Genomic DNA, 16,557 nt, shown 5'->3' with positions numbered 1-16,557 from the left:
GGGGGAGTGACTGAGTCTGCTCGGGGAGGGGGAGGAGGGACTGAGTCTGCTCGGGGAGTGGAGGAGGGACAGAGTCTGCTCGGGGAGTGGGGGGAGGGACTGAATCTGCACGGGGAGGGGGGAGACACTGAGTCTGCACGGGGAGGGAGGGACTGAGTCTGCTCAGGAAGGGGGGAGCGACTGAGTCTGCTCGGTAGGGGGGAGGGACTGAGACTGATCGGGGAGGGGGGGCAGGGACTGAGTCTGCTCAGGGAGGGAGGGAGGGACTGAGTCTGCTCGGGGAGGGGGAGGAACTGAGTCTGCTCGGGGAGGCAGGGAGGGACTGAGTCTGCTCGGGGAGGGGAGGAGGGTCTGAGTCTGCTCGGGTGTGGGGGGAGAGACTGAGCCTGCTCGGGAGGGGGGGGAGAGAGACTGAGTCTGCTCGGGGGAGAGGGACTGAGTCTGCTCGGGGAGGGGAGGAGCGACTGAGTCTGCACGGGGAGGGAGGGAGGGATTGAGTCTGCTCAGGGAGGGAGGGACTGAGTCTGCTCGGGTCGGGAGGGAGGGACTGAGTCTGCTCGGGGAGGGACTGAGTCTGCACGGGGAGGGGTGAGAGACTGAGTCTGCTCGGGAGGGGGGGGGGAGAGAGACTGAGTCTGCTCGGGGGAGAGGGACTGAGTCTGCTCGGGGAGGGGAGGAGCGACTGAGTCTGCACGGGGAGGGAGGGAGGGACTGAGTCTGCTCAGGGAGGGAGGGACTGAGTCTGCTCGTGGAGGGGGGAGGGACTGAGTCTGCTCGGGGAGGGACTGAGTCTGCTCGGGGAGGGGGGGAGACTGAATCTGCTCGGGGAGTGGGGGGAGGAACTGAGTCTGCTCAGGGAGGGGAAGGAGGGACTGAGTCTGCTCGCGGAGGGGGGAGAGACTGAGTCTGCTCTGGGAGGGAGGGAGGGACTGAGTCTGCTCTGGGAGGGAGGGAGGGACTGAGTCTGCTTGGGGAGCGGGGGGGAGTGACTGAGTCTGCTCGGGGAGGGGGAGGAGGGACTGAGTCTGCTCGGGGAGTGGAGGAGGGACAGAGTCTGCTCGGGGAGTGGGGGGAGGGACTGAATCTGCACGGGGAGGGGGGAGACACTGAGTCTGCACGGGGAGGGAGGGACTGAGTCTGCTCAGGAAGGGGGGAGCGACTGAGTCTGCTCGGTAGGGGGGAGGGACTGAGACTGATCGGGGAGGGGGGGCAGGGACTGAGTCTGCTCAGGGAGGGAGGGAGGGACTGAGTCTGCTCGGGGAGGGGGAGGAACTGAGTCTGCTCGGGGAGGCAGGGAGGGACTGAGTCTGCTCGGGGAGGGGAGGAGGGTCTGAGTCTGCTCGGGTGTGGGGGGAGAGACTGAGCCTGCTCGGGAGGGGGGGGAGAGAGACTGAGTCTGCTCGGGGGAGAGGGACTGAGTCTGCTCGGGGAGGGGAGGAGCGACTGAGTCTGCACGGGGAGGGAGGGAGGGATTGAGTCTGCTCAGGGAGGGAGGGACTGAGTCTGCTCGGGTCGGGAGGGAGGGACTGAGTCTGCTCGGGGAGGGACTGAGTCTGCACGGGGAGGGGTGAGAGACTGAGTCTGCTCGGGAGGGGGGGGGAGAGAGACTGAGTCTGCTCGGGGGAGAGGGACTGAGTCTGCTCGGGGAGGGGAGGAGCGACTGAGTCTGCACGGGGAGGGAGGGAGGGACTGAGTCTGCTCAGGGAGGGAGGGACTGAGTCTGCTCGTGGAGGGGGGAGGGACTGAGTCTGCTCGGGGAGGGACTGAGTCTGCTCGGGGAGGGGGGGGAGACTGAATCTGCTCGGGGAGTGGGGGGAGGAACTGAGTCTGCTCGGGGAGGGGGGAGGGACTGAGTCTGCTCAGGGAGGGGGTGAGGGACTGAGTCTGCTCGGGGAGGGGGGGGAGGGACTGAGTCTGCTCGGGGAGGGGGGGGGACTGAGTCGGCTCGGGGAGGGGGGGGGGACTGAGTCTGCTCGGGGAGGGGGAGGGAGGGACTGAGTCGGCTCGGGGAGGGGGGGGACTGAGTCTGCTCGGGGAGGGGGGGGGAGGGACTGAATCTGCTCGGGGAAGGACTGAGTCTGCTCGGGGAGGGGGAGGGACGGAGTCTGCACGGGGAGGGGGAGAGACCGAGTTTGCTCGGGGAGGGAGGGACTGAGTCTGCTTGGGCAGGGAGGGGGGAGGGACTGAGTCTGCTCGGGGAGGGGGGAGAGGGGGAGGGAGGGAGAGAGGAAGGGAGAGGGGGAGGGAGTGAAGTAGAGGGGGATGGAGAGATGCAGGGAGGGAGGGACTGAATGAGTCTGCTCAGGGAGGGACTGAGTCTGCTCGGGGAGGAGGGAGAGACTGAGTCTGCTCGGGGTGAGACTGAGTCTGCTCGGGGAGAGACTGAGTCTGCTCGGGGAGGGACTGAGTCTGCTCGGGGAGGGAGGGAGGGACTGAGTCTGCTCGGGGACTGACTGAGTCTGCACGGGGAGGGGTGGGAGGGACTGAGTCTGCTTGGGGAGGGTGGAAGGGACTGAGTCTGCTCGGGGAGGGGGGAGGGACTGAGTCTGCTCGGGGAGGGTGGGAGGGACTGAGTCTGCTCGGGGAGGGGGGAGGGACTGAGTCTGCTCGGGGAGGGACTGAGTCTGCTCGGGGAGGGGGAGGGACTGAGTCTGCTCAGGAAGGGGGTGAGGGACTGAGTCTGCTCGGGGAGGGGGGGAGGGACTGAGTCTGCTCGGGGAGGGGGGTGGACTGAGTCTGCTCCGGGAGGGGGGAGGGACTGAGTCGGCTCGGGGAGGGGGGGGAGACTGAGTCTGCTCGGGGAGGGGGAGGGAGGGACTGAGTCGGCTCGGGGAGGGGGGGGGGACTGAGTCTGCTCGGGGAGGGGGGGAGGGACTGAATCTGCTCGGTGAGGGGGGAGAGGGGGAGGCAGGGAGAGAGGAAGGGAGAGGGGGAGAGAGTGAAGGAGAGGGGGATGGAGAGATGCAGGGAGGGACTATCTGCTCGAGGAGGGAGGGAGGGACTGAATGAGTCTGCTCAGGGAGGGACTGAGTCTGCTCGGGGAGGAGGGAGAGACTGAGTCTGCTCGGGGAGGAGGGAGAGACTGAGTCTGCTCGGGGAGGAGGGAGAGACTGAGTCTGCTCGGGGAGAGACTGAGTCTGCTCGGGGAGAGACTGAGTCTGCTCGGGGAGAGACTGAGTCTGCTCGGGGAGGGACTGAGTCTGCTCGGGGAGGGAGGGAGGGACTGAGTCTGCTCGGGGAGGGACTGAGTCTGCTCGGGGAGAGACTGAGTCTGCTCGGGGAGGGATGAGTCTGCTCGGGGAGGGAGGGAGGGACTGAGTCTGCTCGGGGAGGGGGGAGGGACTGAGTCTGCTCGGGGACTGACTGAGTCTGCACAGGGAGGGGGGAGGGACTGAGTCTGTTTGGGGAGAGACTGAGTCTGCTCGGGGAGGGGGGTGAGACTGAGTCTGCTCGGGGAGAGGGGAGGGACTGAGTCTGCTCAGGCAGGGGCGAGGGACTGAGTCTGCTCGGGGAGGGGGGGGAGACTGAGTCGGCTCGGGGAGGGTGGGGACTGAGTCTGCTCGGGGAGGAGGGGGAGGGACTGAGTCGGCTCGGGGAGGGGGGGGACTGAGTCTGTTCGGGGAGGTAGGGAGGGACTGAGTCTTCTCGGGGAAGGACTGAGTCTGCTCGGGGAGGGGGGGGGGGAGGGACTGAGTCTGCACGGGGAGGGGGGAGAGACCGAGTTTGCACGGGGAGGGGGGGACTGAGTCTGCTTGGGCAGGGAGGGGGGAGGGACTGAGTCTGCTCGGGGAGGGGGGAGAGGGGGAGGGAGGGAGAGAGGAAGGGAGAGGGTGAGGGAGTGAAGTAGAGGGGGATGGAGAGATGCAGGGAGGGAGGGAGGGAGGGACTGAATGAGTCTGCTCAGGGAGAGACTGAGTCTGCTCGGGGAGAGACTGAGTCTGCTCGGGGAGGGGGGGAGACTGAATCTGCTCGGGGAGTGGGGGGAGGAACTGAGTCTGCTCAGGGAGGGGGGAGGGACTGAGTCTGCTCAGGGAGGGGGTGAGGGACTGAGTCTGCTCGGGGAGGGGGGGGGGAGGGACTGAGTCTGCTCGGGGAGGGGGGGGACTGAGTCTGCACGGGGAGGGGGGAGAGACCGAGTTTGCTCGGGTAGGGGGATGAGGGACTGAGTCTGCTCGGGGAGGGGTGGGAGGGACTGAGTCTGCTTGGGGAGAGACTGAGTCTGCACGGGGAGGGGGGAGAGACCGAGTTTGCTCGGGGAGGGAGGGACTGAGTCTGCTTGGGCAGGGAGGGGGGAGGGACTGAGTCTGCTCGGGGAGGGGGTGAGACTAAATCTGCTCAGGGAAGGGGGAGGGGCTGAGTCTGCTCGGGGGGGGGGGGGGAGGGACTGAGTCTGCTCGTGGAGGGGGGAGAGACTGAATCTGCTCGGGGAGGGACTGAGTCTGCTCGGGGAGGGGGGAAGGGACTGAGTCTTCTCGGGGAGGGGGAGAGACTGAGTCTGCTCGGGGAAGGGGGGCAGGGACTGAGTCTGCTTGGGGAGGGACTGAGTCTGCTCAGGGAGGTGGGAGAGACTGAGTCTGCTCGGGGAGGGAGGGGGATTGAGTCTGCTCGGGGTGGGGGAGAGACTGAGTCCGCTCGGGGAGGGGGGAGGGACTGAGTCAGCTCGGGGTGGGGCGGGGGGGGACTGAGTCTGCTCGGGGAGGGGGAGGGACTGAGTCCGCTCGGGGAGGGGGGGGAGGGACTGAGTCCGCTCGGGGGGGGGGGGGGGGTGGGAGATACTGAGTCTCCTCGGGTAGGGGGATGAGGGACTGAGTCTGCTCGGGGAGAGACTGAGTCTGCTCGGGGAGGGGGGTGAGACTGAGTCTGCTCGGAGAGAGACTGAGTCTGCTCGGGGAGGGGGGAGGGGCTGAGTCTGCTCGGGGAGAGACTGAGTCTGCTCGGGGAGGGGGGAGGGGCTGAGTCTGCTTGGGGAGAGACTGAGTCTGCTCGGGGAGGGGGGAGAGACTGAGTCTGCTCGGGGAGGGGGGAGGTACTGGGTCTGCTCGCGGGGGGGGGGCACTGAGTCTGCTCGGGGAGGGGGGAGGGACTGAGTCGGCTCGGGGAGGGGGGGACTGAGTCTGCTCGGGGAGGGGGAGGGAGGGACTGAGTCGGCTCGGGGAGGGGGGGGACTGAGTCTGCTCGGGGAGGGGGAGAGACTGAGTCCGCTCGGGCAGGGGGGGGGACTGAGTCTGCTCGGGGAGGGGGAGAGACTGAGTCCGCTCGGGGAGGGGGTGGGAGGGACTGAGTCTGCTCGGGTAGGGGGATGAGGGACTGAGTCTGCTCGGGGAGGGGTGGGAGGGACTGGGTCTGCTAGGGGAGGGACTGATTCTGCTCGTGGAGGGGGGTGAGACTGAGTCTGCTCGGAGAGAGACTGAGTCTGCTCGGGGAGGGGGGAGGGGCTGAGTCTGCTCGGGGAGAGACTGAGTCTGCTCGGGGAGGGGGGTGAGACTGAGTCTGCTCGGAGAGAGACTGAGTCTGCTCGGGGAGGGGGGAGGGGCTGAGTCTGCTCGGGGAGGGGGGGAAGGACTGAGTCTGCTCGGGGACTGACTGAGTCTGCACGGGGAGGGGGGAGGGACTGAGTCTGCTTGGGGAGAGACTGAGTCTGCTCGGGGAGGGGGGAGAGACTGAGTCTGCTCGGGGAGGGGGAGGGACTGGGTCTGCTCGGGGATGGACTGAGTCTGCTCGGGGAGGGGGGAGGGACTGAGTCTGCTCGTGGAGGGGGGAGGGACTGAGTCTGCTCGGGGAGGGACTGAGTCTGCTCGGGGAGGGGGGGAGACTGAATCTGCTCGGGGAGTGGGGGGAGGAACTGAGTCTGCTCGGGGAGGGGGGAGGGACTGAGTCTGCTCAGGGAGGGGGTGAGGGACTGAGTCTGCTCGGGGAGGGGGGGGAGGGACTGAGTCTGCTCGGGGAGGGGGGGGACTGAGTCGGCTCGGGGAGGGGGGGGGACTGAGTCTGCTCGGGGAGGGGGAGGGAGGGACTGAGTCGGCTCGGGGAGGGGGGGGACTGAGTCTGCTCGGGGAGGGGGGGGGGAGGGACTGAATCTGCTCGGGGAAGGACTGAGTCTGCTCGGGGAGGGGGGAGGGACTGAGTCTGCTAGGGGAGGGACTGATTCTGCTCGTGGAGGGGGGTGAGACTGAGTCTGCTCGGAGAGGGGGGGAGGGACTGAGTCTGCACGGGGAGGGGGAGAGACCGAGTTTGCTCGGGGAGGGAGGGACTGAGTCTGCTTGGGCAGGGAGGGGGGAGGGACTGAGTCTGCTCGGGGAGGGGGGAGAGGGGGAGGGAGGGAGAGAGGAAGGGAGAGGGGGAGGGAGTGAAGTAGAGGGGGATGGAGAGATGCAGGGAGGGAGGGAGGGAGGGACTGAATGAGTCTGCTCAGGGAGGGACTGAGTCTGCTCGGGGAGGAGGGAGAGACTGAGTCTGCTCGGGGAGAGACTGAGTCTGCTCGGGGAGAGACTGAGTCTGCTCGGGGAGGGACTGAGTCTGCTCGGGGAGGGAGGGAGGGACTGAGTCTGCTCGGGGAGGGACTGAGTCTGCTCGGGGAGGGGGGTGAGACTGAGTCTGCTCGGAGAGAGACTGAGTCTGCTCGGGAAGAGACTGAGTCTGCTCGGGGAGGGGTCGGGGCTGAGTCTGCTTGGGGAGGGCGGGAGGGACTGAGTCTGCTCGGGGACTGACTGAGTCTGCACAGGGAGGGGGGAGGGACTGAGTCTGTTTGGGGAGAGACTGAGACTGCTCGGGGAGGGGGGAGAGACTGAGTCTGCTCGGGGAAGGACTGGGTCTGCTCGGGGAGGGGGGGGAGGGTCTGAGTCTGTTCGGGGAGGGGGAGGGACTGAGTCTGCTCGGGGAGAGGGGAGGGATTGAGTCTGCTCAGGCAGGGGCGAGGGACTGAGTCTGCTCGGGGAGGGGGGGGAGACTGAATCTGCTCGGGGAGGGGGGAGGGATTGAATCTGCTCGGGGAGGGGGGGAGGGACTGAGTCTGCTTGGGGAGCGGGGGTGGGGAGGGACTGAGTCTGCTCGGGGAGGGGGGAGAGACTGAGTCTGCTCGGGGAGGGAGGGAGGGACTGAGTCTGCTTGGGGAGCGGGTTGGGAGGGACTGAGTCTGCTCAGGGAGGGGAAGGAGGGACTGAGTCTGCTCGCGGAGGGGGGAGAGACTGAGTCTGCTCTGGGAGGGAGGGAGGGACTGAGTCTGCTCTGGGAGGGAGGGAGGGACTGAGTCTGCTTGGGGAGCGGGGGGGAGTGACTGAGTCTGCTCGGGGAGGGGGAGGAGGGACTGAGTCTGCTCGGGGAGTGGAGGAGGGACAGAGTCTGCTCGGGGAGTGGGGGGAGGGACTGAATCTGCACGGGGAGGGGGGAGACACTGAGTCTGCACGGGGAGGGAGGGACTGAGTCTGCTCAGGAAGGGGGGAGCGACTGAGTCTGCTCGGTAGGGGGGAGGGACTGAGACTGATCGGGGAGGGGGGGCAGGGACTGAGTCTGCTCAGGGAGGGAGGGAGGGACTGAGTCTGCTCGGGGAGGGGGAGGAACTGAGTCTGCTCGGGGAGGCAGGGAGGGACTGAGTCTGCTCGGGGAGGGGAGGAGGGTCTGAGTCTGCTCGGGTGTGGGGGGAGAGACTGAGCCTGCTCGGGAGGGGGGGGAGAGAGACTGAGTCTGCTCGGGGGAGAGGGACTGAGTCTGCTCGGGGAGGGGAGGAGCGACTGAGTCTGCACGGGGAGGGAGGGAGGGATTGAGTCTGCTCAGGGAGGGAGGGACTGAGTCTGCTCGGGTCGGGAGGGAGGGACTGAGTCTGCTCGGGGAGGGACTGAGTCTGCACGGGGAGGGGTGAGAGACTGAGTCTGCTCGGGAGGGGGGGGGGAGAGAGACTGAGTCTGCTCGGGGGAGAGGGACTGAGTCTGCTCGGGGAGGGGAGGAGCGACTGAGTCTGCACGGGGAGGGAGGGAGGGACTGAGTCTGCTCAGGGAGGGAGGGACTGAGTCTGCTCGTGGAGGGGGGAGGGACTGAGTCTGCTCGGGGAGGGACTGAGTCTGCTCGGGGAGGGGGGGAGACTGAATCTGCTCGGGGAGTGGGGGGAGGAACTGAGTCTGCTCAGGGAGGGGAAGGAGGGACTGAGTCTGCTCGCGGAGGGGGGAGAGACTGAGTCTGCTCTGGGAGGGAGGGAGGGACTGAGTCTGCTCTGGGAGGGAGGGAGGGACTGAGTCTGCTTGGGGAGCGGGGGGGAGTGACTGAGTCTGCTCGGGGAGGGGGAGGAGGGACTGAGTCTGCTCGGGGAGTGGAGGAGGGACAGAGTCTGCTCGGGGAGTGGGGGGAGGGACTGAATCTGCACGGGGAGGGGGGAGACACTGAGTCTGCACGGGGAGGGAGGGACTGAGTCTGCTCAGGAAGGGGGGAGCGACTGAGTCTGCTCGGTAGGGGGGAGGGACTGAGACTGATCGGGGAGGGGGGGCAGGGACTGAGTCTGCTCAGGGAGGGAGGGAGGGACTGAGTCTGCTCGGGGAGGGGGAGGAACTGAGTCTGCTCGGGGAGGCAGGGAGGGACTGAGTCTGCTCGGGGAGGGGAGGAGGGTCTGAGTCTGCTCGGGTGTGGGGGGAGAGACTGAGCCTGCTCGGGAGGGGGGGGAGAGAGACTGAGTCTGCTCGGGGGAGAGGGACTGAGTCTGCTCGGGGAGGGGAGGAGCGACTGAGTCTGCACGGGGAGGGAGGGAGGGATTGAGTCTGCTCAGGGAGGGAGGGACTGAGTCTGCTCGGGTCGGGAGGGAGGGACTGAGTCTGCTCGGGGAGGGACTGAGTCTGCACGGGGAGGGGTGAGAGACTGAGTCTGCTCGGGAGGGGGGGGGGAGAGAGACTGAGTCTGCTCGGGGGAGAGGGACTGAGTCTGCTCGGGGAGGGGAGGAGCGACTGAGTCTGCACGGGGAGGGAGGGAGGGACTGAGTCTGCTCAGGGAGGGAGGGACTGAGTCTGCTCGTGGAGGGGGGAGGGACTGAGTCTGCTCGGGGAGGGACTGAGTCTGCTCGGGGAGGGGGGGAGACTGAATCTGCTCGGGGAGTGGGGGGAGGAACTGAGTCTGCTCGGGGAGGGGGGAGGGACTGAGTCTGCTCAGGGAGGGGGTGAGGGACTGAGTCTGCTCGGGGAGGGGGGGGAGGGACTGAGTCTGCTCGGGGAGGGGGGGGGACTGAGTCGGCTCGGGGAGGGGGGGGGACTGAGTCTGCTCGGGGAGGGGGAGGGAGGGACTGAGTCGGCTCGGGGAGGGGGGGGACTGAGTCTGCTCGGGGAGGGGGGGGGAGGGACTGAATCTGCTCGGGGAAGGACTGAGTCTGCTCGGGGAGGGGGAGGGACTGAGTCTGCTAGGGGAGGGACTGATTCTGCTCGTGGAGGGGGGTGAGACTGAGTCTGCTCGGAGAGGGGGGGAGGGACGGAGTCTGCACGGGGAGGGGGAGAGACCGAGTTTGCTCGGGGAGGGAGGGACTGAGTCTGCTTGGGCAGGGAGTGGGGAGGGACTGAGTCTGCTCGGGGAGGGGGGAGAGGGGGAGGGAGGGAGAGAGGAAGGGAGAGGGGGAGGGAGTGAAGTAGAGGGGGATGGAGAGATGCAGGGAGGGAGGGACTGAATGAGTCTGCTCAGGGAGGGACTGAGTCTGCTCGGGGAGGAGGGAGAGACTGAGTCTGCTCGGGGTGAGACTGAGTCTGCTCGGGGAGAGACTGAGACTGCTCGGGGAGGGACTGAGTCTGCTCGGGGAGGGAGGGAGGGACTGAGTCTGCTCGGGGACTGACTGAGTCTGCACGGGGAGGGGTGGGAGGGACTGAGTCTGCTTGGGGAGGGTGGAAGGGACTGAGTCTGCTCGGGGAGGGGGGAGGGACTGAGTCTGCTCGGGGAGGGTGGGAGGGACTGAGTCTGCTCGGGGAGGGGGGAGGGACTGAGTCTGCTCGGGGAGGGACTGAGTCTGCTCGGGGAGGGGGAGGGACTGAGTCTGCTCAGGAAGGGGGTGAGGGACTGAGTCTGCTCGGGGAGGGGGGGAGGGACTGAGTCTGCTCGGGGAGGGGGGTGGACTGAGTCTGCTCCGGGAGGGGGGAGGGACTGAGTCGGCTCGGGGAGGGGGGGGAGACTGAGTCTGCTCGGGGAGGGGGAGGGAGGGACTGAGTCGGCTCGGGGAGGGGGGTGGACTGAGTCTGCTCGGGGAGGGGGGGAGGGACTGAATCTGCTCGGTGAGGGGGGAGAGGGGGAGGGAGGGAGAGAGGAAGGGAGAGGGGGAGAGAGTGAAGGAGAGGGGGATGGAGAGATGCAGGGAGGGACTATCTGCTCGAGGAGGGAGGGAGGGACTGAATGAGTCTGCTCAGGGAGGGACTGAGTCTGCTCGGGGAGGAGGGAGAGACTGAGTCTGCTCGGGGAGGAGGGAGAGACTGAGTCTGCTCGGGGAGAGACTGAGTCTGCTCGGGGAGAGACTGAGTCTGCTCGGGGAGAGACTGAGTCTGCTCGGGGAGGGACTGAGTCTGCTCGGGGAGGGAGGGAGGGACTGAGTCTGCTCGGGGAGGGACTGAGTCTGCTCGGGGAGAGACTGAGTCTGCTCGGGGAGGGATGAGTCTGCTCGGGGAGGGAGGGAGGGACTGAGTCTGCTCGGGGAGGGGGGAGGGACTGAGTCTGCTCGGGGACTGACTGAGTCTGCACAGGGAGGGGGGAGGGACTGAGTCTGTTTGGGGAGAGACTGAGTCTGCTCGGGGAGGGGGGTGAGACTGAGTCTGCTCGGGGAGAGGGGAGGGACTGAGTCTGCTCAGGCAGGGGCGAGGGACTGAGTCTGCTCGGGGAGGGGGGGGAGACTGAGTCGGCTCGGGGAGGGTGGGGACTGAGTCTGCTCGGGGAGGAGGGGGAGGGACTGAGTCGGCTCGGGGAGGGGGGGGACTCAGTCTGTTCGGGGAGGTAGGGAGGGACTGAGTCTTCTCGGGGAAGGACTGAGTCTGCTCGGGGAGGGGGGGGGGGGAGGGACTGAGTCTGCACGGGGAGGGGGGAGAGACCGAGTTTGCACGGGGAGGGGGGGACTGAGTCTGCTTGGGCAGGGAGGGGGGAGGGACTGAGTCTGCTCGGGGAGGGGGGAGAGGGGGAGGGAGGGAGAGAGGAAGGGAGAGGGTGAGGGAGTGAAGTAGAGGGGGATGGAGAGATGCAGGGAGGGAGGGAGGGAGGGACTGAATGAGTCTGCTCAGGGAGAGACTGAGTCTGCTCGGGGAGAGACTGAGTCTGCTCGGGGAGGGGGGGAGACTGAATCTGCTCGGGGAGTGGGGGGAGGAACTGAGTCTGCTCAGGGAGGGGGGAGGGACTGAGTCTGCTCAGGGAGGGGGTGAGGGACTGAGTCTGCTCGGGGAGGGGGGGGGGAGGGACTGAGTCTGCTCGGGGAGGGGGGGGACTGAGTCTGCACGGGGAGGGGGGAGAGACCGAGTTTGCTCGGGTAGGGGGATGAGGGACTGAGTCTGCTCGGGGAGGGGTGGGAGGGACTGAGTCTGCTTGGGGAGAGACTGAGTCTGCACGGGGAGGGGGGAGAGACCGAGTTTGCTCGGGGAGGGAGGGACTGAGTCTGCTTGGGCAGGGAGGGGGGAGGGACTGAGTCTGCTCGGGGAGGGGGTGAGACTAAATCTGCTCAGGGAAGGGGGAGGGGCTGAGTCTGCTCGGGGGGGGGGGGGAGGGACTGAGTCTGCTCGTGGAGGGGGGCGAGACTGAATCTGCTCGGGGAGGGACTGAGTCTGCTCGGGGAGGGGGGAAGGGACTGAGTCTTCTCGGGGAGGGGGAGAGACTGAGTCTGCTCGGGGAAGGGGGGCAGGGACTGAGTCTGCTTGGGGAGGGACTGAGTCTGCTTGGGGAGGGACTGAGTCTGCTCAGGGAGGTGGGAGAGACTGAGTCTGCTCGGGGAGGGAGGGGGATTGAGTCTGCTCGGGGTGGGGGAGAGACTGAGTCCGCTCGGGGAGGGGGGAGGGACTGAGTCAGCTCGGGGTGGGGCGGGGGGGGACTGAGTCTGCTCGGGGAGGGGGAGGGACTGTGTCCGCTCGGGGAGGGGGGGGAGGGACTGAGTCTGCTCGGGGGGGGGGGGGGTGGGAGATACTGAGTCTCCTCGGGTAGGGGGATGAGGGACTGAGTCTGCTCGGGGAGAGACTGAGTCTGCTCGGGGAGGGGGGTGAGACTGAGTCTGCTCGGAGAGAGACTGAGTCTGCTCGGGGAGGGGGGAGGGGCTGAGTCTGCTCGGGGAGAGACTGAGTCTGCTCGGGGAGGGGGGAGGGGCTGAGTCTGCTTGGGGAGAGACTGAGTCTGCTCGGGGAGGGGGGAGAGACTGAGTCTGCTCGGGGAGGGGGGAGGTACTGGGTCTGCTCGCGGGGGGGGGGGGCACTGAGTCTGCTCGGGGAGGGGGGAGGGACTGAGTCGGCTCGGGGAGGGGGGGACTGAGTCTGCTCGGGGAGGGGGAGGGAGGGACTGAGTCGGCTCGGGGAGGGGGGGGACTGAGTCTGCTCGGGGAGGGGGAGAGACTGAGTCCGCTCGGGCAGGGGGGGGACTGAGTCTGCTCGGGGAGGGGGAGAGACTGAGTCCGCTCGGGGAGGGGGTGGGAGGGACTGAGTCTGCTCGGGTAGGGGGATGAGGGACTGAGTCTGCTCGGGGAGGGGTGGGAGGGACTGGGTCTGCTAGGGGAGGGACTGATTCTGCTCGTGGAGGGGGGTGAGACTGAGTCTGCTCGGAGAGAGACTGAGTCTGCTCGGGGAGGGGGGAGGGGCTGAGTCTGCTCGGGGAGAGACTGAGTCTGCTCGGGGAGGGGGGTGAGACTGAGTCTGCTCGGAGAGAGACTGAGTCTGCTCGGGGAGGGGGGAGGGGCTGAGTCTGCTCGGGGAGGGGGGGAAGGACTGAGTCTGCTCGGGGACTGACTGAGTCTGCACGGGGAGGGGGGAGGGACTGAGTCTGCTTGGGGAGAGACTGAGTCTGCTCGGGGAGGGGGGAGAGACTGAGTCTGCTCGGGGAGGGGGGAGGGACTGGGTCTGCTCGGGGATGGACTGAGTCTGCTCGGGGAGGGGGGAGGGACTGAGTCTGCTCGTGGAGGGGGGAGGGACTGAGTCTGCTCGGGGAGGGACTGAGTCTGCTCGGGGAGGGGGGGAGACTGAATCTGCTCGGGAAGTGGGGGGAGGAACTGAGTCTGCTCGGGGAGGGGGGAGGGACTGAGTCTGCTCAGGGAGGGGGTGAGGGACTGAGTCTGCTCGGGGAGGGGGGGGAGGGACTGAGTCTGCTCGGGGAGGGGGGGGACTGAGTCGGCTCGGGGAGGGGGGGGGACTGAGTCTGCTCGGGGAGGGGGAGGGAGGGACTGAGTCGGCTCGGGGAGGGGGGGGACTGAGTCTGCTCGGGGAGGGGGGGGGAGGGACTGAATCTGCTCGGGGAAGGACTGAGTCTGCTCGGGGAGGGGGGAGGGACTGAGTCTGCTAGGGGAGGGACTGATTCTGCTCGTGGAGGGGGGTGAGACTGAGTCTGCTCGGAGAGGGGGGGAGGGACTGAGTCTGCACGGGGAGGGGGAGAGACCGAGTTTGCTCGGGGAGGGAGGGACTGAGTCTGCTTGGGCAGGGAGGGGGGAGGGACTGAGTCTGCTCGGGGAGGGGGGAGAGGGGGAGGGAGGGAGAGAGGAAGGGAGAGGGGGAGGGAGTGAAGTAGAGGGGGATGGAGAGATGCAGGGAGGGAGGGAGGGAGGGACTGAATGAGTCTGCTCAGGGAGGGACTGAGTCTGCTCGGGGAGGAGGGAGAGACTGAGTCTGCTCGGGGAGAGACTGAGTCTGCTCGGGGAGAGACTGAGTCTGATCGGGGAGGGACTGAGTCTGCTCGGGGAGGGAGGGAGGGACTGAGTCTGCTCGGGGAGGGACTGAGTCTGCTCGGGGAGGGGGGTGAGACTGAGTCTGCTCGGAGAGAGACTGAGTCTGCTCGGGAAGAGACTGAGTCTGCTCGGGGAGGGGTCGGGGCTGAGTCTGCTTGGGGAGGGCGGGAGGGACTGAGTCTGCTCGGGGACTGACTGAGTCTGCACAGGGAGGGGGGAGGGACTGAGTCTGTTTGGGGAGAGACTGAGACTGCTCGGGGAGGGGGGAGAGACTGAGTCTGCTCGGGGAAGGACTGGGTCTGCTCGGGGAGGGGGGGGAGGGTCTGAGTCTGTTCGGGGAGGGGGAGGGACTGAGTCTGCTCGGGGAGAGGGGAGGGATTGAGTCTGCTCAGGCAGGGGCGAGGGACTGAGTCTGCTCGGGGAGGGGGGGGGAGACTGAATCTGCTCGGGGAGGGGGGAGGGATTGAATCTGCTCGGGGAGGGGGGGAGGGACTGAGTCTGCTTGGGGAGCGGGGGTGGGGAGGGACTGAGTCTGCTCGGGGAGGGGGGAGAGACTGAGTCTGCTCGGGGAGGGAGGGAGGGACTGAGTCTGCTTGGGGAGCGGGTTGGGAGGGACTGAGTCTGCTCAGGGAGGGGAAGGAGGGACTGAGTCTGCTCGCGGAGGGGGGAGAGACTGAGTCTGCTCTGGGAGGGAGGGAGGGACTGAGTCTGCTCTGGGAGGGAGGGAGGGACTGAGTCTGCTTGGGGAGCGGGGGGGAGTGACTGAGTCTGCTCGGGGAGGGGGAGGAGGGACTGAGTCTGCTCGGGGAGTGGAGGAGGGACAGAGTCTGCTCGGGGAGTGGGGGGAGGGACTGAATCTGCACGGGGAGGGGGGAGACACTGAGTCTGCACGGGGAGGGAGGGACTGAGTCTGCTCAGGAAGGGGGGAGCGACTGAGTCTGCTCGGTAGGGGGGAGGGACTGAGACTGATCGGGGAGGGGGGGCAGGGACTGAGTCTGCTCAGGGAGGGAGGGAGGGACTGAGTCTGCTCGGGGAGGGGGAGGAACTGAGTCTGCTCGGGGAGGCAGGGAGGGACTGAGTCTGCTCGGGGAGGGGAGGAGGGTCTGAGTCTGCTCGGGTGTGGGGGGAGAGACTGAGCCTGCTCGGGAGGGGGGGGAGAGAGACTGAGTCTGCTCGGGGGAGAGGGACTGAGTCTGCTCGGGGAGGGGAGGAGCGACTGAGTCTGCACGGGGAGGGAGGGAGGGATTGAGTCTGCTCAGGGAGGGAGGGACTGAGTCTGCTCGGGTCGGGAGGGAGGGACTGAGTCTGCTCGGGGAGGGACTGAGTCTGCACGGGGAGGGGTGAGAGACTGAGTCTGCTCGGGAGGGGGGGGGAGAGAGACTGAGTCTGCTCGGGGGAGAGGGACTGAGTCTGCTCGGGGAGGGGAGGAGCGACTGAGTCTGCTCGGGGAGGGACTGAGTCTGCTCGGGGAGGGGGGGAGACTGAATCTGCTCGGGGAGTGGGGGGAGGAACTGAGTCTGCTCGGGGAGGGGGGAGGGACTGAGTCTGCTCAGGGAGGGGGTGAGGGACTGAGTCTGCTCGGGGAGGGGGGGGAGGGACTGAGTCTGCTCGGGGAGGGGGGGGGACTGAGTCGGCTCGGGGAGGGGGGGGGACTGAGTCTGCTCGGGGAGGGGGAGGGAGGGACTGAGTCGGCTCGGGGAGGGGGGGGACTGAGTCTGCTCGGGGAGGGGGGGGGAGGGACTGAATCTGCTCGGGGAAGGACTGAGTCTGCTCGGGGAGGGGGAGGGACTGAGTCTGCTAGGGGAGGGACTGATTCTGCTCGTGGAGGGGGGTGAGACTGAGTCTGCTCGGAGAGGGGGGGAGGGACGGAGTCTGCACGGGGAGGGGGAGAGACCGAGTTTGCTCGGGGAGGGAGGGACTGAGTCTGCTTGGGCAGGGAGGGGGGAGGGACTGAGTCTGCTCGGGGAGGGGGGAGAGGGGGAGGGAGGGAGAGAGGAAGGGAGAGGGGGAGGGAGTGAAGTAGAGGGGGATGGAGAGATGCAGGGAGGGAGGGACTGAATGAGTCTGCTCAGGGAGGGACTGAGTCTGCTCGGGGAGGAGGGAGAGACTGAGTCTGCTCGGGGTGAGACTGAGTCTGCTCGGGGAGAGACTGAGTCTGCTCGGGGAGGGACTGAGTCTGCTCGGGGAGGGAGGGAGGGACTGAGTCTGCTCGGGGAGGGACTGAGTCTGCTCGGGGAGGGGGGTGAGACTGAGTCTGCTCGGAGAGAGACTGAGTCTGCTCGGAAAGAGACTGAGTCTGCTCGGGGAGGGGTAGGGGCTGAGTCTGCTTGGGGAGGGCGGGAGGGACTGAGTCTGCTCGGGGACTGACTGAGTCTGCACAGGGAGGGGGGAGGGACTGAGTCTGTTTGGGGAGAGACTGAGTCTGCTCGGGGAGGGGGGAGAGACTGAGTCTGCTCGGGGAAGGACTGGGTCTGCTCGGGGAGGGGGGGGAGGGTCTGAGTCTGCTCGGGGAGGGGGAGGGACTGAGTCTGCTCGGGGAGAGGGGAGGGATTGAGTCTGCTCAGGCAGGGGCGAGGGACTGAGTCTGCTCGGGGAGGGGGGGGAGACTGAATCTGCTCGGGGAGGGGGGAGGGATTGAATCTGCTCGGGGAGGGGGGAGGGACTGAGTCTGCTTGGGGAGCGGGGGTGGGGAGGGACTGAGTCTGCTCGGGGAG

Source organism: Scyliorhinus torazame, chromosome 6 (genome assembly GCF_047496885.1).
Source record: "Scyliorhinus torazame isolate Kashiwa2021f chromosome 6, sScyTor2.1, whole genome shotgun sequence".
Taxonomy (NCBI): domain Eukaryota; kingdom Metazoa; phylum Chordata; class Chondrichthyes; order Carcharhiniformes; family Scyliorhinidae; genus Scyliorhinus; species Scyliorhinus torazame.
The sequence above is the reverse complement of the archived record's forward strand: the minus strand, read 5'-3'. Positions refer to the sequence as shown.